Source organism: Rhea americana, unplaced genomic scaffold (genome assembly GCF_003343005.1).
Source record: "Rhea americana isolate MKP2758 unplaced genomic scaffold, rheAme1 scaffold_314, whole genome shotgun sequence".
In the NCBI taxonomy this organism is placed as follows: Eukaryota; Metazoa; Chordata; class Aves; order Rheiformes; family Rheidae; genus Rhea; species Rhea americana.
The window spans coordinates 713,404-733,810 of NW_028186440.1; the positions used below are offsets into that span (position 1 = coordinate 713,404).

At 46.4% G+C, this 20,407-nt stretch overlaps 1 protein-coding gene across 2 annotated transcripts in view; it reads left to right on the forward strand.

Annotated features, from left to right (window-relative positions):
- The first annotated feature begins 3,775 nt into the window (after positions 1-3,775).
- AMOTL1 (angiomotin like 1) overlaps positions 3,776-20,407 on the forward strand; it is a 108,323-nt gene continuing 91,691 nt past the window's right edge. Inside the window, exon 1 of one of the 2 annotated variants that reach the window (XM_085310265.1) lies at positions 3,776-3,895. The gene's annotated coding sequence lies outside the window, so the exon portion shown is untranslated. Of the gene's footprint in view, positions 3,896-15,685; positions 15,831-20,407 lie in introns of those variants that run through there. The other variant, XM_085310264.1, reaches the window with a different exon arrangement.

Here is a 20,407-nt window from a genome sequence, read left to right on the forward strand (position 1 = left end):
GTTGTGATCTTTCAAAATAGATTCTTGAGACAGAGAAGGGCAGGGAAGAGAGCTAAATTAAAAGAGAATATAGGTTTAAGAACAAATAGATTTAAACTACCCTTGAATGTGTTTAGACTGGGAATGAGAAGAAATGGTGCAATCATCAGAAGAGCACGGTTTTAGAATATCCTTCTAATACAATAAATGGATACAGAAGATGAAACTAACTTTGAGATATACCTTGATCAGTTAAAAACRGTCTCCCAATGTGATTCCTGGTGACAGAAAGGAATATGATGACCCAAGAGCTCTGTTCCAGCCATAGCTTGTTCCTAGTTTAATTTAATGAATACTTTTTATGTAAATAACCTCCATGGACCTAGTCTTCACAGTGAGTATTTGGATCATCACTATTCTCTATTGAGTTCATTATGTTCAAGTACTTCCACGAGCAAAGTATAAGAATCAGATCCTTTTCTGCAGAGCTAATTGGGCCAGTGGAAGTGATTGAGAAACTTCACTGATTACAACAGGAGATGGAAAGATGAAGGTACTTGAAATATGTCCCTGGGTCTAAGTGGCAACAAAAAGAATGCATTAATCAAAGTGAGAATGAAAAAGGATGGAAGAGTGACTGATCCAGAGAGCAACACTATATCCTGCTCACTAACTGGAGAGCCAAGTTGCAGCAAAAATCCTCAGCACTCACAGACTATGAAAACCTGGAGACTGAAGCACATTGAAAGGTAGTTTTTAAACAGGTAAATTAATGTCTAGCTGCAAAAGTAGAAATGTTGCAAGTAAAATGAAAGAGACGGTACCTGATCCTTCAAGGTGCTAGATGTTTGTACCAGAACAAAGAGTGAAACACACTGGCTTTTCTGTGAAAAGTGCTTAGATTTTTTTTTTAATGAGAAATATTTCATTTTTTTTGTAATGAACATCCATCCTTCTATAAGCTAGTTTAAAAAAATTACACTGCATATTGTAAGGGAAGTCTAAGAACTGCTTTGACTTCCTCCATTTCTCGTGAGAAACAGCTCTCCACCTAGTGAGGTGAACATCTGATTCCCCTCTCCTGCACTGGGAAGCATCCACGAGGATCGTTGCCCTCTGTTCGGGGCAGCACTGTGCAGGAACAGGGCTGAACTCGAACCTTCCAYGTCCCATAGGAGAAAAGAACCTCCATAGGCTGGAAATTATGGTCACTATTCCCCTGGAGACAGGGAAAGCTGGAAATGCTGACGACAACATTTCCAGACTTTCCAGATAGATTTGATTAAGATCTGAGGAAAATTCGTTAATACTTAAGAGACCTTAATGAGTGCTATAATTTGTAGGTCAGATTATGCTAGTGTACTCCTGGGTTCTGAAGTATCACTAGGACTTGAGGGCCACCAGTCTGCTCCACTCTGCCTTTTCATATTCACAGAATCACAGAATCAGTAAGGTTGGAAGGGACYTCTGGAGATCATCTAGTTCAACCTCCTTGCTCAAGCAGGGTCACCTAGAGCATGGCAGACAGGGTTGCATACAGGCAGGCTTTGAATATCTCCAGAGAAGGAGACTCCACAACCTCTCTGGGCAACCTGSTCCAGTGCTCYGTYACTCTCACAGGGAAGAAATTCCCCCTCACGCTCAGGCGGAACTTCCTGTGCTTCAATCTCTGCCCATTGCCTCTTGTCCTGTCACATGGGACAACTGAAAAGAGTTTGTCCCCATACCCTTGAGGTACATTATAATTATTACCTTGGGGTAAGATCCCCCCTCAGTCTTCTCTTCCCCAGGCTGAAGAGGCCCAGCTSTCGCAGCCGTTCCTCATAGGGCAGATGCTCCAGTCCTCTGATCATCTTTGTAGCCCTACGCTGGACTCTCTCCAGTAGCTCCATGTGTGTCTTGTCCTGGGGAGCCCAGAACTGGACACAGTACTCGAGATGAGGCCTCAGCAGGGCTGAGTAGAGGGGCAGGATCACTTCCCTTGACCTACTGGCAACAGTCTTCCCAATGCACCGCAGGAGACCATTGGCCTTCCTGGCCAGTATTAGTGTGGGTTATAGAGATGTATCAGGAAAGCAGTTAAGGGTGATCTTTTTTTCTCACATGACAACTCTGAATTTCTTTCCATGACTACTGTTCAACCAGCTGTTCAGTGGTGGCACAGCCATTCCTTCAGGAAAGCTAACAAATGGCTCTTTACTTGCACCCTAAGTGCTCTAGTCTCCATGATTTATGAGCCACAGGACTGCAGCAAAACAAGACAACTGCTCATGCAAGATGCTACCGTCAGAAACTGAGCTGCTACCTCTGGCCATGCAAAAGGCTAGTCTCCCACAATCTCCACACTGAAGGAGTGTGAAAATGCACAGGTATTATCGTAACAGCTCCCTGGGATTTTATTTACCCAGAGAATAGAGAGGGCTTTGTAAGAATTAGCGAGGAGTCGAAGAGGCAAAGGTAAAGTCTCCAAGAGAGACACACTGTAGAAACCATCTTACATTAGTACAGAGATCATCTGTCGAAACCATCCTAAATTGCATTTACACAGCTACAACTTCCACCCACCTCTCCAAACTACAAATAAACTTGGGATTCGAAGTTAGAGGCTCCTTCCGCCAAGGTATCTGAGTATCCCAGGCAATAGCATGAGCCTTTAAAAATGTCATTAAAGTACAGCATTTCACAGACCCTCACAGACTGATGACTAATGAGAATTTCGTATTGTAGAGAAAGGGAGATGTCAAGATTACCCTGCAACTACCTGATGTGGTAACGCTCCCTTAGAGAAAGGAGTGAAACGGTAACACCGATGCCTGTACCAGCTACCTCTAAAAATGCCATATTCACACTTTCCTCCACTACTTGCCTGCAGCTACTTACTACGTGCTAAATCAGATGTGAGTGCTGTCCCAGGCCACCCTGGGAGTCACCCATGCACAGGGCTTGGGCACAGTCCTGCTGCCACCTTGTGTATGGCTGTTGGCAGCCTGTAAAAAATACTCGGCCAGTTTCTGTGCACTCTCGTGTAAGCAGGAAACCAGTGAGAACCCGCGGAGAATCTTTCCCTTTTAGAGGGCACAAGACACGGAGAATTATGTTGCATGATCTGTTCCAAAGGGAGAGAAATTAGATTTGAGAGTTACCTCTGGGTGTTTCACAGTCTTTTGGGGAGTAGCTGCCTCTTTTGTGAATGTTCCCTGCTCCTCTCCTTCGAAGGCAGGTTCATCTCAGGGCTGTCTRGGGGAACCATTTCAGAGTGACTGGCTCCTGCACTGGCTGGTGAGAGCCGCATTGGCCATGGTGAAGGGGCAGTGGCAGCTGTGAGAGACTCCTGCAGCAGATCTCACAGCAGCACTGTGGGGCTGTGTGCCCCACGAGAAGGGTCTCCCTCCACAAAAGACAACCTCAGCGAGATTGCTTGCTTTCGCATTGCAGCTGAGCACTGAGTACCTTGCTGTGGGTTTATTTTTGAAGGTGTGACGCGGTGCAGCAACGTGGTCGATACAGAAACTCTTGGCCCCATGTCCTGCCTTGTGCTTTGGGTGGAAGGGGCTTGCAGGGTGCTGTGCCTCCCCTGCCAGTCAGGCAGTAGCCTTCCTCTAGACCATTTTAGGACAATGTTAATCCCCTAAATTTAACTAGTGATGTCAAAGGCTCATGTTAGCTCCCTGCATTGAGTTCTGCCCCCACACACATAGATATGAGCCAGGAATAACTCCACTAACACTTAGATTTGAATCCAGTCCCAAGCAATGCTGCCTGATGCCCATTTTTATAATAAAAATCTCTGAGATGTTGTTGTACAGGTGAACTGGTACCACAGTTTGGCACTAAAAGTCAAATGGGGTCTGGCTAAACTCACAGCAAGAGAACTGGATACGACCGACAGTGTTTTACTAAGGCGAGACTTCCCAAGGTAAGGTGAAAATAGAACATTGTTTGTTGAACCAGTAGTGCCCAGAGACCAGGCGTTAGAATTGCTTTGTTGGGTTTGGCTGCTGAACTGACAAACTGGGAAGGGAAAGAAAAACCCACTTTGGTTTGGATTTAAATGAATGTAACATTTTTTGGTTTTTGTCATTAAAATTGCAAAGCAAAGAAGAGAAAGTTCTGTTCAAAACAAAATGTTGGATCGCTTTGGGGATTAATGTGTTCCACTTTGGGYGCTGGTAAGGAAAACAAGGGAAACAGAAGAGCTTGTTTCACAAAAAACCTTGGAAGAGTAGCAGCTACCACCCTCAGCTTCTCCTCTGTCCCCCTTCTTCCCTTTCACATACCCAAGAGCCAGCGGCTGGAGTACCCCTGCAGGATTTGGGTTTGCTTTCCTCCCTCCAGGGTCTCTCTAGCCAAACAGTTAAGACAGGTATGTGTGACATCAGTTTCAGTAAATCATAATTTACACAGAGAGCACCAAGAGGAGAGATGGGCTTGTTTCTTACCCAGATACCTGATGCCTTCTGACATTTCTGGAGCAGTGGGTGGTACAGCCACAGGTTCTCTGGGAGGGAAGAAACAGTGCTCTGGGACAGTCATTTGACCATGGGGTTACTGGTAGAGGACAAGTTCTCACCAAACAGCTTCTTCCCTGAGCTGTCTCAGGAGGCCATACCCAGAAATTTTTTCCCAGTTAAGTGTCTGTTTTCAGTCAGAAGTTACTAACCATAATGGGATGACCTTTCTCATCCTGTTGCCTGTTTTGAGCCTCTCTYTTCATTCATCCAGCTCTGTTTGGTGGAGCACAGTGCTTGCAGCTGTATGGATTTTTAACAGAAAACAGTTCCAGATGTAAAGAGCTTTCCCACATCAGTTCAGAAGAAATGGTGACAGGAACAAGCTGAGAGGGATCAGAGTTTTGATATGAAGGTGTTTGGGYGGGGGTAGAGTCATTTGGTATCAATAGGGAAAACTCAGACACAGCTGACCACAGCCACATGTGATGTTTTGCTACACAAGGTACATGGATGGGTGGAGACTGTGCAGGACATGATTGTGCAGAAGGCTTGAGTGGGAGTTAGGAGAGAACAAAGAAGATCACTTCTTTATTTTTTTGTCTAGCCTCAGGTTGTTAAATGTTGGACATAACCTGTAGCCCTTCACCTCCTCCAGAACTGAGTGCCAGACAGCAGCCAGAGTGTGGACGGTTATACCTTGGTTTGGGACATGCAAAGATCATGTGAAACATGTGGAGAAAATTACCTGGAAGGAAAACAGACAAAGCTGTGGTTGGGAAGAAATGCTTTTTGAGTTTTATGTTTTTTTCCCTACTTCTCAGAAAGACCAAACGTCATCTTTATATTTTTTGATTTATTAATTTTGTTGGAAAGAGAGTGAGAGCTTGAGATCATAATCAAGGGGTTAATGATGTGGGAAGCCCAAGTTTAAGRTCCTTATTTGAAACAGGCTATCTCACATCCCAGCAGAATGCCCTAACCACTAGCTGTTGGCGGTTCCCAGGTGGCTTTTCCACATTTTGACTAAAAACTCCTTCCAGAGAAACTTTTCCTGGCAGACATTTTGTTGAAAGTGGTATAATCTTGAAAAAAAAGGGGAAAAATGAATTGATATTTTCCAGGGAAAAACATTTTATCAGAACATTGCAGCCTGGCTCTAGGCAATGAGGGGGGAGATGCTGCCGTGTTAAATGCAGCCGACTCTGGTTTGCAAGGCCCATCAGGTAAACCTGGCTGACAAGGCTCTGATGGAAAAGGAATACCTCTGGGACCTCTGTGTCCTGTCTGTTGCTGACATAAATGAAAACTAAACTGCAGAGGCTGGTGGTGTGCAGACTCCAGCACCYGAGGAAAAAAAGACTGGCGAAAACCCCACTGCTACAGCACAAGCCATAGAGGCCTAAGAACAGGCTGTTGCAAAGCCTCATAGTTTGCTGTAGGGGCAAAAGAGGTAGATTATATCTTCTCCAGTTCCCATGCAGATCACACGTAATGTTTCAACCCTCATGAAAGCGTTGGGGAAAACCTTAACTCTGGCTTTTCAGGTAACCCAAGCTGTACATCTGCTATGGTTCACTGTCCTAATAGGAGAGCAGAAGCTAGCTTTGCAGATATTCAGTAGGTAGAGAACTGACTGAAATGCTGTGCGGAAATCAAGCTGTGCCAGCAGGTTCCTTTGAGCAGTAGAGTGGTGGGGAGCTTGGGATAAGAGCTGGCCGTGGTCAGTGGAAGGAGGCAAAACAGAAAGGCAGTCAGAGGYTGCCTTCTGCTGCACCATATTTTGGGGAAGAGTCATGGGATAGCTCCATGCCCTGGAATAAGGTGTCTCTTCTTTGCTCAGCACCCACAGGGCGTGTTTCCAGTATATGGATTGCAGTAAGAATAAAAAAAGGCCCAAGAGTGGCTTCATGTTGGTTTCTTTGGGGAAGGTGGGGTTGGGCAAATCTGAACATATTCCATAAAATTTAAAGTTTATTCTTCATTCAAGAATGATAGCAAAAAACATTTTCTAAGAGCGGGAGTCCACTTTGTTTCTGACTAGCGAATCACAGATGCCAAGGCAGGTAGAAGTACCGGGGAGCATTGTAAAGCCACAGGGAAGTTGCTTAACTTACTGGCAGTATCCTAAACATGTCAGTGTTTAGGATTATGAGTCTAGGTGAATTTCTGTGTATCATGCAGTAAAAAGATAGAGCTATCCCCCCTAAACACACACATTTTGTTGCAACTGGGAGCCTGGTCCACCATCTCGGCATCTCTGCAAGTTAGTTGGGAGAGCGCTGTCTACCTGAGTAGGTCTCATACCAATGTGCTGCTCCATGTCTTTGCCCAACACCTGGAGTCATACCCATGAATGATGGGTCACTGATGAGTTTTTCAGTAATGTGCATGTTAAAGTAATAATCTGCTGTGTATGACCCCATGGAATGATTAAATCACTCAACTTCTCCGTTTCCAGGATACAGCTGGACACATCTTGTTAGACACTGTTCTTCTATAGTTGACCTGAGTAGACTTTCTTTATGGTCATTCTTCATTGATAACTCATAGCGGTTACATGGCATCACTGTGTTTGTCAGAGTCTCCTGTGAATCACCAGATCATGGAATGGCTGATTGTTACTTTGGTTCCTTGCTGGGAATTTAAATAGCATACATAAATCAAAAGCCCCTGATAGCTACAAAATGAAAGTCTAAAGAGTAGTCAACCAGTGATGTGAAAGCAGAAGAGGAGTTGGTCTGCTTCACATTTCAAATGTCACTGCAATGTTAATATTTTTATGGTAGAGAYAGTTTTGTTTTTTTAAGCAGGCAAGTAGACCTGGCTGGAAAATGACATTTCTGTTTTATGGGATATTTAGAAGTTTCAATATTTAGTTTTGTTCTGATGCAGAGCAAACCTAAGGTCTTCTAAAATTTTCAGAAGAAATGAAGGAGCTGAGACCAGAGACTTGGCGACAGGGCTCTCTTCCCCACCGTATCACATTTGAGAACTGTGGCTAAGCCCTTGCTCGCATAATCTATGGCAGCGGCTTAGAGTTGTGCCTTTCTCARATCTGCTGAGTGCCAAATTAGCAGCCTATTCCACAGTGAAGTGACTTGCTCTCTCTCAGGCCGCAAGTAGAAAGCTCTGCCTGCAAATTTATTGATGCCTGTGAAAGGGATGGGGAGGAGGAATGTGAAAGCCTTTCTCTGAACAATGTTTGTGCTGGCTTCCTCATGTAACTCTGAAAGAGCATCTCTTCCCAGGCTGGCAGTGGCCTCTGCTACACTGAGCCTGGCTGTTTGATCAAAAATTCCAAGCAAGACATTGATCTTGGCACAAAAATCTCAGCTTGTGCCTTCTCAGCAGGACTGTGCAAGTCTTCTCAGGCTGAGACATGTCCTGTGCTGGCGTCAGGACTGGGGTGATGGTGCTAGGCTGAATGCAGGTGTGCTTTGCAGCAAGGCTTCTCCAAGCCCAGGTTGGGAGTTGATGACTTAACCATTGCAACTCTGCTCAGACTCTCTCAGATGCACATTTAGGTGATGCATTGGGCCTGATGCATCAGGCCAGCAAGTGGGAGACAGGCTGCTGTGCTGGTGATGCCTAAGAGACAGCCTTTGTCTGGAGAAATGGAAGGTAGGAGTTGTGTGTGTGAGAGAACAGGTCTGGGAAAAGGACCTGGCTTAGCCCCAGCTTGAAGGTGTCATCAGCAGCGTAGCACAGAGCCTCTGGGTAATTGTGATGTGCACACAGGCAGCCAAGGTAGGCCCTCAGGGWGGACCTGCTCTGTGGGAGACAAAGTATTTTGATCTTGCGTGGTGCGTGCCCTGCGGGGCCAGCATGAGTCTGCAGCAYGAAACCAGCAGCTCCTGGATTGACCAGGGAGAACTGAGCCCTGTGTGCTAGTGCCAAGTACTAACTGTCCTGCCGAGACATGTACACTCCACGTCTCTGGACACCTCCTGTGCCATCTGTCGGCAATTGGGCAGTGACTCAGAAGTGCTGAGGAGAGTCAGGAGCTTTGTTTTTGCTGAGGTACAAACTCCTGCAAGCTCTTTTGAAAATCCAATTCCATTGGTCTGTGAGCTTCCCTGTCCCTGCTTTGTTGTGGAGAAAATGGGTGTTTTCCTGTGGGCACAAGAGATCTTGGGTCGAGATGACCCAGACAAGACCCCCAGAYGACTCTAGACCTTCCTGCTCTGAGAAGAGGAAGAAGATGCTGGGAGGGAGATGACCAATACATAGTCACCAGCAGTCTCACCGCATAATTTGCAGGGAAGAGTGAGCAGCCAGGAGGTGAAAGGGAGAAAGCAGCTAACAGCTGCATTTCTTTGACCCCACTGCCAAGACATGGTCTGTGTCATGACTGAYTGTGTTTCTACTTTTCCCTCTCCTCTCCTCTCCCCTCYCTGTAGGGACCACAGATAATATCCATATAAATCAAAACCAAAATCTTGGAGCRTAAGGAGACTTATTTCTCTTATTAGAGAAAGAAGGGAAACTTGTTTCTCTTTCCCATCATCACAGCATGGTGTGCACACTCCATTTTGTGCAATGGACATGAGCAAGGCTGCATTTTACTGTCATTTCATAATCCTATTTGACCTGTTCTTTAACTATCCCAGCCTACTCAAGAAAGATAGATTCTAAATCTTGTCTCTCCAGGTAGCTTTATGTGCGACCCATAAAAAATCAGCAAGGAGCAGTCCTTTGTGCATTTATTTGATATTTGTGCCACAAGGCCAGGTAGGTAATTGCACAGATCATGGCTCCAGGATCRTGAAGTCAGGTCCCTGTGGGGGGTCTCTGATGCCAGAGGACCGAATAAGTCTTCTCATTCACTGGCTCCAGAAAGAGATTGTAGGAACAGAGGAGCTTGGACTGAAGCTGGGACTCTGGAAAGCACCTAACACAACGCTCCTTTAGCCTGGGGAAAGGCTCATCAGGTAGAAGGTGAGTTGGTGTGGGCCAGCGCAGGCTTGCCCTCGGATGGTGAAACACCTGGAACTCAGGAAGGTCAGAGCTCTGYGTGGGTGTGCAAAAGGGAGTGGTGTGTGGAGCAATGGTGATGGGCTCTCCTTAGACTGAAGGAGAAAGGGTTAGGAGCCAAACCATGTCTGGGGTCCCATACRCCAGTGTGTGAGCCAATTATGCCAACCGGATGGGGTGGAGGACAGGGCATGTTACATCCTTTACATGGGCCAAAGAACTCATCTCTGAGTCTGTTTTTTGCTATATAACTCCCTCTCCCAATTGCCAGCATGACCATTGCTTTATTAACCTTTTTATGGCTTTTATATGATCCTGGGGAAACTATTTGAGAAGATATCATTTGCCTTCTTTTTTCCTTCTGCTCAGGAGCTCTAATTTTGTTTAGCAAATAATGACACTCTCAAAAGAAACTTTCTCTGAAGAAGTTCTCCTCTGGCTTTAGCCCTCCAAAGAAAGTGCTATATATATTTAMTTTCTAATTCAGTCCACTGAAAAATAGTGTGTCTTAAACAAAAGTCTCTAATAGTTCTYGTCTGCCAGCAGAGATCATGTCCTAACTCACTACCATTGCACCAAACAATTTCTCAGTCTTTTGAGCAAAACTTCCTCAGCCTGCTCTTGAGCTTCACTGGGGAACAAATTATTGTGATAAAAGGTAGAAGTCTTGAAACAAGTCTCACCTAATTAATACACAAAGGGCACCTCACACACCTCTTGTTGTAGATGAAATGCTTTCAGGCCAGGGGCAGCCCGAGACGTGCAGTCTGGGTCTCACAGCAAGGTTAACATGTGCTCCCAGATCAGTCCAGGGGCTAGAGGTAACYCTATGAGAGTTTGACCAGGAGCTGAACCACAATATGGTTTGAGACCCCCATGTCAGGGACCTGAGGGCAGCAATGAACCATAACAGCCCTGAGCAGCCTCTGCCAACCCTGTCCTGTCTYGAGCTGTCAGTCCCTGCCCCACATCRCYGTAGCAGTGCCAGCTCCAGCCCTGTCACAGGCTTGCACCTGCCTGGCCACAGGTCTGAACACAACCCCAACCTGCAGATGACCACCTAGCCTGGCCTCAGCTCATCCCCATCCCTGCAGCAGTGCCCGATGCTGGGACTGGAGCTGCTCCAGCAGCCACCAGTGCCCTGCTCCCTCAGGTGATGGGATGGGCCCTGAGGAGCACCATGACAGTGGTGGTGTCCAGGCTGGGCCCACGCCTGCSAGGTCTCAGGGAAGCAAGCCCTAATGTCTTGCAGCCACCCTGTGAGGAAGGGCAGGTTTCTTGCCCTGAGAGCCTGAGGAACAGGTAGCCCAGATGTTGGTGCCATGCTGGGAAACTCCAGCTGTAGACCCTTCTCTGGCACATGCCTCATTTTCCTGTGGGCCCTGAAGCTTCATGTACTCTTCTCCTCTCCCTTCCCACCTCCTCCCTGCCAAGTAACCCAAGAGCTGCCATCCTTGTTCTCCCTGATGAATAAGTTGAGATTTCCCCCACTGCCTGTGACTTATTTCCATCTTCCTATAAACGACCTTTCTCTCCTCTCCCTTGCTCAGTTCAGATAATCCTGTGAGTGTTACTGAAGGAGAAAAGCATAAGGCAGGCAGGCAGCATGCAGCGTGCCACTGAGGGATAAACCAGGTCACTGCCACGAGGCTCTGCGGTTGTGCTAAAACCCCAGCAGCTTATAGCAGCCTCTGGGATTAATGAACCGGCTGGGACAACACATTCTTTGCACTGGAGAAGGGAGCAGGAAAAATATTGCTGCAGCACCATTTTACCTTGCTCAACTCTGGAGAAGCCCCCTTTGGCTCAGGCACTGTGGTTAGGAAAGGGACAGAGAGACTGGAGTCACCCACTAGGACACTCTCTCCCTACAAAGTTTTGAGTAAGCCAGTGTGGCCTGGGGACAGAGGAGAAAACCCCCTGCTTCTTGGAGAAAGTCTTTCACAGTAGATGTGCCACTAGGCAACCTGATGTTCATCACCATCTTACTCCTCTTGATGCTGCAGTCCAAAGCGGGAAAGGGCCAAGTTTGATTTGGACTATAATGTTGTGCTTTGTTTGTCTGCAAAGCAGATTTGCACAGCCTGTTGTAAATCTGGTGGGGAGTTAATGACTCACTTGTGTAGAAAATGTGGAACTATGTGAATTATGCAACATCTGCTGTTCACCTTTATCAAGATGGTTTTGGTTCACCTTGTTGTTTGTGTAGGAACAAATGTGCCTGTACGTTAGGCTGAGTGATTGCAGCTCCACACAGACATGCTGAGAAGAAGAGTTAGTGCACACCCTGGGTTACCAGGCCTGGAAAAGCTGTCAGAACTCTGTGTCTCTGTAATTACAAGTCTGCTATGCACAATATTTTTAAACGAGCTTAGTCCAAAACCTCTACTGCAAACACTGAACTGCAGGGACACTTGAAACTTGATTTCTATCCAAACTAAGTGGTTTCTTCCAGTGTCTCCCAGTACAGAGTCAAAGTCTCAGCACTGAGGACTGGAACAAGGTCTGGATTTGGATCTAGATACAGTGAAAGCCAGCACATACTGACACATTTCCATTACATCATGCTTCTGCAGCCGACTGCTTGTAACATATTCCCTCTCTTGATACCAAGCTGTGCTATGACTGCTCTTAGCCTAGTCTGCAGCCCATCCATCTGGCYGCATGGGGACATCCCAGCTCCCCTAGGTATGTCGTTGGCAATCAGGACCCACAGGCTCGGGGGGAGAYCTTTGGGTCTGCCTGAATCTGCTCCTGTGTGCTCGTAGGCTGTGGACTTGAGGACAGCCTCAGGGCATCTCTTAGCACTCCTCTCAACTCACAGACTAGTATGGAGCACTCTGGGAGTGAAGACATCAGAATTTGGCCCATAGTTTAAAATTTGGGCCATTAGTCACACACAAATCTCTTTTTTGAGGGGTTCAACAAGTTGATTTTCAGAGATCCCTTCACAGACATTCTGTGATTCTGTGAGTCCTCTCTCTTCCTTATTGCAGTCCATGCCAAATTTAGAAGCTGCCTGAGAAATGTTACAATTTGGGGGAAAAATTGGGGACAAAAACATTAGTGCATGACATTTCTTGCACTGACATTCTGGCCTACCTTGCTGTTAGTTTGATCTGTTGGTGGAGTTTTCCTTGTAATGAGGAACACTTTGCTAAATCCTTTCTAAAATTGACGGTTCTTGGCAGTATCTGTTAACTTGCAAGGCGGGAATGGAAATAATGATCTCCTAAATGGTTTGGGGGCTGAGGTTGGTTCCTGCAGCAGCTGTGGCAGCAAGCCCAAACATCAGATTGGAGTTAGCTCATCCTGTCATTTCCCTTCCTGTACAGAGCAGTGACATAGCTCAAACCTTTCACATCACCAGACACCAAATGTAATCTCAGCTGAAACTAATTGGTGCCTCACTGGACACCAGAATGTCTCTGCTGCTCAGACACTTTTTCCTTTCTGACCAGAATTTGGACATTTCTACAGAGGAAGTCTGGGAACTTGAGAYGTTTGCGATTTGTCTGGTGCTCCCAGATCCACTTGCTTCCCAAACACACATCTGCMGTGCAGGCAGCCTGCAAACAGCCTTGTGCCTGGCAGCATCCTAACCCACCAATGCTGTGCTATGCCACATTAGGGTGMCAAGCACAAGTAGATTCTGCCAGAGGTAGTAGGCAATGTAGGCAGTTCACAGGAGTGAGAATGTAAGATGAGAATCAAGAGCCATCCTTGGAGCCAGGATGATGTGACAAAATTGAATTACGCTTGGAGAATAGCAAAGGCCATTGAATAGAGAGTTGGCACAAAGCCTGTACAGAACATTTCTTTTTCTCATTCACTGCACAGGAATGTTTTAAGCTCCTGCGTTCCAAGAAGCAGGAGCTGTTTGCCTCCTAGATATGAGATTTTTTTTGTTTAACCTGATGGCTGAAAGGTTTTCATGGCTGAGCTCATAATTTTGAAATCACCTCCACTGTATCACAAGCTGTCAAGAATGAACATGAATGGAGTTTGTCTTTTGGGAGATGGAACAAAAACAAAGATCTGKTTGCATTTGTCTCACTAAAAAGAGGTTTAGTTAGGTCTTGGTGCACCAGCAAAGGGATGGAATTATGGATCTAATTTACCTGATGAAAGGTGCTAGACTTCATATGCTCGGATGAGCTTGCTATTTTCATGCATGAATTGAGGTGACCTGGAGCTTCACTACTGAGAAATCTTTTATATGAAATATCTGGAAAAACTGCAAATCTGACAAAATGTTGCACTATGTGAACATCTGCTGCTTCCTTCATGGCAGCAGATTAGCACATATCTTTCCATTGCAGGAAGATGGTGTGACCAAGGATCTCCCTTTATTATTTGGTCTCCATTCACAGACTTCTTTCCTCACATATGCATGGCATGTGCAGGTTTTCTGGGAAGCTCACCTGCATGGTATCCTATTCTCTCGTAGTATTTCATTCCTCTTAGAATCATAGAATCAGTAAGATTGGAAGGGACCTCTGGAGATCATCTAGTCTAGGGGACCTCCCTGCTCAGCAGGGTCACCTAGAGCATGGCAGACAGGGTTGCATCCAGGCAGGCCTTGAAGATCTCCAGAGAAGGAGACTCCACAACCTCTCTGGGCAACCTGGTCCAGGGCTCCGTCACTCTCACAGGGAAGAAATTCCCCCTCACAGTCAGGCAGAACTTCCTGTGSTTCAATTTCTGCCCATTGCCTCTTGTCCTGTCACATGGGACAWCTGAAAAGAGTTTGTCCCCATCCCCCTGACACCCTCCCTTCAGGTACTTATACACATTGATAAGATCCCCCCTCAGTCTTCTCTTCCCCAGGACAAACAGGCCCAGCTCTCGCAGCTGTTCCTCATAGGGCAGGTGCTCCAGCCCTMTGATCATCCTCGTAGCCCTATGCTGGACTCTCTCCAGTAGCGCCATGTCTCTCTTGTCCTGGGGAGGCCAGAACTGGACACAAGACTCGAGATGAGGCCTCAGCAGGGCTGAGGAGAGGGGCAGGATCACCTCCCTCCACCTGCTGGCAACACTCCTCCTAATGCACCGCAGGAGATCATTGGCCATCTTGGCCACAAGGGCACATTGCTGGCTCATGGTCAACTTGTCATCCACCGGCACTCCCAGGTCCTTCTCTGCAGAGCTGCTCTCCAGGAGGTCAGCCCCCAGCTTGTACTGGTGCCTAGGGTTATTTCTCCCTAGGTGCAGGACTCTGCTCTTGCCCTTGTTGAACCTCAGCAGGTTCCTCTCCACCCAGCTCTCCAGCCTGTCCAGGTCTCTCTGAATGGCAGCACAGCCCTCAGGTGTGTCAGCCACTCCTCCCAGCTTGGCATCATCAGCAGACTTGCTGAGGAGGCACTCTGTCCCCTCATCCAGGTCATTGATGAAGAAGTTGAACAGGATGGGACCCAGTACTGAGCCCTGGGGGACGCCACTACTCACAGGCCTCCAACTGGACTCCGTGCCACCGATGACCACCCTCTGAGCTCTGCCYTTCAGCCAGTTCTCAATCCACCTCACTGTGCGCTCATCTAACCCACCCTCTTCCAAGACTACCTGAGCTGGTGCTTGATCATAGCAAAAATCCATTTGCTGGTGTCACTTTTTTTCCAGGTGGTTTTGACTCAAGAGAAATTCCAGGAAGACACCCATCATCCTTATCAAGATATAACTAGCCTAGACACTGCAGTATCACATAATTTTTAAAGTCTGTAACACTGATGACTCAGCCTCCATTCACAGGCAGTCATCAGGAACTGCTTCTCTCCACCTTTCCTTTCAGTCAGAGACTGTCCCGTAACATGTGCGTTCCACTGAACTTCAGATTAGCTTTTCTAGTGCTTTGGGTGCTTTTCTGAGTGTGTCACTGCTCCTCTATAGCATTTACTGTACATGCCGCTTGAAAACACTGGGAAATGCAGGAACCGAAGCAGACAACTCAGCCTCTCTATTAGTTTTTATCTTTGGGGACACATGAATTAGAAAAGTCCTGGTAGCTGTAGTCAGTTTGCAGCTGTTGGATGAGAACTCCTTGTAGAGCACTGTGAAGCTTCCAGGAATTTAAATGGCCAGCTGCTTTTTTAATATTTTTTCCCCTCGCCACTGCACTTCTGTGGCTTACTTTCCCAAAGATAATTATATGACTCAGGAAGACAAATGCATACTTCACCTACGCGCAGGAATCACAGCRCTGATAGGTGCTTGAGAGCATTTTGAAGCTCTTTGAACACACAGGAACGGTTGAATTCCAGTGACTTACCTACACAAACCAAAGCAAGCCCGGGCAATGGCTGCATAGTTTTTACGGAGTCTTTACCCACTGAAGGACAGATATCTCCCTGAGAAAGAATAATCTTTGGTCTTGCAGTACCGAGGCACAGACAGTCTTTGTTGCCAGAGAAATCCYGGGCATTTTGTGAGGTAAGACTTACTCTTTGTATTTTACTGCTTTTTGAAAGATCTTGTTCAGACTAAGGCTGGAAGATTCTCTATCATGAAGGGGAAAAAAAAGTCATGTGCTTTCTGAGAGGTCATGCAAACAGCACAGAGAAATTATCATCTCTTAAATAGATAAGTGATTTTTATGGCTAAAATAACCTGGCATCTAATTGCCTGTGAAGATAACCAGTACAAATGAAATGCTGTGGTATTTGATATTATTAATTTGGCACAGATAGCTCTGTCAAAGATGATATAAAAAAAAGCACAGTTTTTGCTTTAAGGATTTTAACATTTGAATAGTTATRTTACAATTTAATTTGCTGATTTTGGAAGAAAATTGAAAATAAGAGATAGTAGCAATTTCATTATTCTGTGCAGTAACTTGGAGGACCTTACAGATCTTAAGGATATTAAAGCCACCCCAAATCTGGCCTTTGCCAGGTTGAAACAGGTGCCCAGAACCTCATATACTTCTCTGTAAAAGCTGTGGTCGGTGGCAGCAAGGCTGTGAGGCTGCCTCCTCGTGTCTGCGATTCTGTGCGATTCCTCAGGCTGACGCGTGAGGCTTTTCAGGACGGTTTCAAAATCCTTGAAAAAGTCAAGAGGTAGAGTAGGAAACTGAACTGTGTTGAAATTAAAGCTAGTATCTACAAAACTTTTAAAGCTTTCACTTCAGTTCCTGGTTCTCTGTGTGCTTTTAGCTAGAGATAAGTTATTTTAAGTGAAATCATGATAACTAAATAGTCAGGCATTTATTTATTTGCTTTCTACCTTCAATCTATACTCAACGGGATATAGAAGACCACACACAGGAGCTTCTAGCTCCTGTCCCTCATCAGTACTGGTGACCTGAAACCACCAACCTGCAAGTATTTCCACTGCTCCCAGACTGGGACAGGTCTCCCCACCGGCCTTTGTCACATCCAGGGTTTATCAAAGCTGCGGGACCCCGGCGCCTCCGAGCCGTGCCGGGAGCAAGGGCACCGGGGTCTGCCCGGAGGCGCCGCGCGCCACGGCCGGTCCCCGCTCCCGCCCYGCGGGTCGCGCGCCCCGTGGCTCCCGGGGGTGCTGCCTTCCCGGAGAGGCGAGCGGACAGAGAGGGGCCCCACACGGGAGCGCGCGGGCTGTCCTCGTGGGCACGCGCTGCGAGTAAACTTGCAGCTTTTATCTCCTTTAGCTGTAGTAAGATTAGATTAATGAAGTATCAGCTCGAGATAACTACCCTGAGATCATGTAAGTAGCTTGTGATCGTGCCCTGTGCCAGCTGGCTGAACCTGCGCTCTTGTAAGAAACAACTCTTTAGTACCAGCTACAAACGGAGCTTTTTGAATGACGGCATTAGCAAACAGCTCATTAGTCACCTTTTGGGTTAATTAAAGGCGAATGTTCGCGAGAAAGGCAGTAAAGAGCTGCAGAGGGTGATTAAATGCAGCAGTCAAGCTGAGGTGTTTGGAAAGAGCGACAGCGGGTTAGTACCGTGAGTGCTTCCCCGCGCTGGCCGTGGTTTCTCTGGGTTTGAGATGGTCCAACCCAAGGCCTGATCCACCTCCCACTCAAGCTCGATTYGACTCCTACTGGCCTCGGCAAAGCTTGGTCTGGCTTTTCCCATCTGCCTCGCGTTGCCCTTGGGCAGATGAATAACTGTTCAAAGGCAGGTTTAGAAAGCTGACTCCTTCCTGGGGCAGGGTTCCTGCCCAAGAGCAGCTGGTGCTTGCCCAGGCGATGTGATTTCACCTCAGTAATGCTCTCGGATTTGGCACGCAAGGCCTTTTTGACACATAAAAGTCTCACATAAAAGCCACGGAGGGTCAGGGGATGTTTTAACTCCTTTGGATTCATTGAATAAAGGCAGAGCAGAGCATGGCTYGTCCCAGCTCAGGGAAGCAGGTTGCATCTACCTGTAGAAGCATTTTGGTTTTAACCACCACCGGTGCAGCCACACTGTGACTTTCACTGCCAGAACTGTATTGGCAAAACTGGAACAACCTGTATCAGATGTGGGAGTCATGGTACCACTCCTGTAAGATGCGGTCTGGGCCTCAYGCTGTTACGCATTTACAGTCTACAGGCCTCACATCATTACCATTTAGGTACTGTAAGGACTTGTGTATCATTTCTGTGAGCGTGGAGGTGGATATTTCAATATAATGTTTAAATATATTTCAAATAAAACTATATTTTTGTRTGGCACTGGGAAGCAGCTCAGGACTTCACCATTCCCACAGGCCTGCCCAGGAAATGGAGCCTCTTTYCTGGTGTTTAACCCCTGACCTGGTGGCTGCAAGGAGGGGGCTGCCGAAGGAGGTCTTCTTCTGCAGGCTGTTTGTGCTCCCTCCCTCTTGTTCAGTCATRCTCCAGTCAGTCCAAGCTCCCTTCTTCAACTCCTGCTTCTTATCTCATCCTCAGACCTTTCTTGGCTGYCCACCTCATCCTTTTGGCATGACAAAATGTCCTGCCCAAAGCCTACAAACTTGCTTGGTGGTACAGGTTAGGATTGGTGCCCTCTCTTGCCAGAAAAAAGCACTTGTAAGGACTGGTCCCTGATGCGAGGTTTGTGGCATGAGCAGAAACAAAGATTTTTCTTCYAAGTCCTGCTCTCTGTTGCCAAGAGCCGATGCCTAACACTGCTCTGCTCTGAGCAGATCATCCTCTGCTACACAATCTACCAACCTTGCACTGCCTGGTGGGCTCCTCAGCRGCTGCCTAGTCCTTTCTCTTGCCCAGCCTGACCTGGTGTTTGCCACTGCCCTGTTAAATGGCATTGAGTTGGCTTGGTGCTGCTCCACTTCCCAGATACAAGTCTGTTCATCCCATATTTATGAACTCCCCAAAGCCTAGATTCCACTGAAAAGTGTGAACTCTTCTTAGTTTCTACAAGTCATTGGACAGGTAGTTGATCTAATTAAATAAATTAAAATTAATTAATCATATATTAATTAAATTAATTAAAATTAATCATTTATTAATTAATAAAACATGAGGTGCTTCTGTACGGCCCTTTGAGGGCTCAGACCAGTAAGCTGATGTGCAGTGATCATTACACCTAACATTGCACAAGATTAGATTGGATTCAGCATTTCATGAAAATATATCGTCTTTTATTCCCCATGGAGGAAAAGGGAGGAAAGGCCCAGACATGCTCAACTAACTGTGAAAATCACCTCCAATTTATGGCTTCTAAAAGATGCAGCTAACTTTTCCTCCTAGCCAAGCAGATTGATCCAGCTACAGCCCATCCAACAGCTCTGAAGCTGAACTGTATGTAAGGAGATGTTGCAGCTCAGAGAACATAGGAGACTCTTCTTGCAACAGCTGCACCTTCAGACAGCAAWGTCTTATTTTGGTGAGCCACGTAGATGCAGCACATTTTGTGGCTATTCTTGGGYGAACACTGCCTGTTTCTTCTTTTCTTCCAATATCAACCCCCAGCATGATAGAGTATTCAGGATTTGAGGCTTTAATCTCTTGTCTATCTGGGTTAGTCTCAAGTCATTAACTTTATTTTCCTGCTGTTCTGGCCATGTGAATTCTGCAGTTTGTGGTACTAAAAAAAATCCAAGTGCAGCAGCTTACTGCCCAGAGAATCTGTGTGGCAGATTGTTTTAAACTGGAAATGTTCCAGATGAGAAGCTTAACTGACCTTTGTTCTCTGACAGCCAGTTCTTACAGATTAGAGGAGTTGTAAAATATTACTGAAATGATCATTCCAATGTTACGCTGTTTTGTTATGCAGTTAGGAAGAGCTTTATAGGTAAGACCAAAAAGGGGCAGCTGTTTGCAATCTGTTTGGATTTTACTTGAGGTATAATGAAAGCTGTGGAAGTGAAAGGTGTCTCAACTCAAATTCCCGTCCTACTATTCTTTCTTATCAGGATATCATATATCCTGAAGCTATGTCAGGAAAGACAAGTCTTTCCTTGTCTTGCTTTTTTAGAGGACTCACGGAAGATGTGATATAGGTGCATAAAATGAGCTTCTCTTATGYTAAATGAAGATCTTACATAGGATCTATATCTAGGCACTTTTGAAAAATTGGTGTTTGATTTTTGTTTCTGAATTACAGAGGTAATAGGCATTGACTATTGACTGCAACAAACCTGAGTTCTTCAGCTAGAGCATAAATCACATTCTCTCTCAATGCACCAAATTTTGCTTGCATCTGTGAAACTGGAAACCTTCTGCTCCATCACTCTGCCACAGAGTTTTCCATGCAGGGAGCAGGCCTGGGCATTTGCCCTACTGCGCAGGTAAAGCAAGGCTTGGCAAAGCAAAATAGGACTTGTAAGCCAAGGAGAGACTGAATGAAATTATTTTGAGTTGGTTGATGTGGCATCAACCACATATGGTTGTATGAGGGAATACAACTCTGCATAGTTGTGGGGAATGGGACTTCAGGCTTCCCACCAGCACTGGTACAGCAGGCAGGTGCTATGGGAAAGAGAGGCCATGCAGAGCCATGCTCTGTTCTTCTCCTGCCCTACCATCTGTCCCAGCCCTCCAACAGCCTCATGTGGAGGATATAACCCCTTGGCAGAGCACATTAGTCATCCATGTAG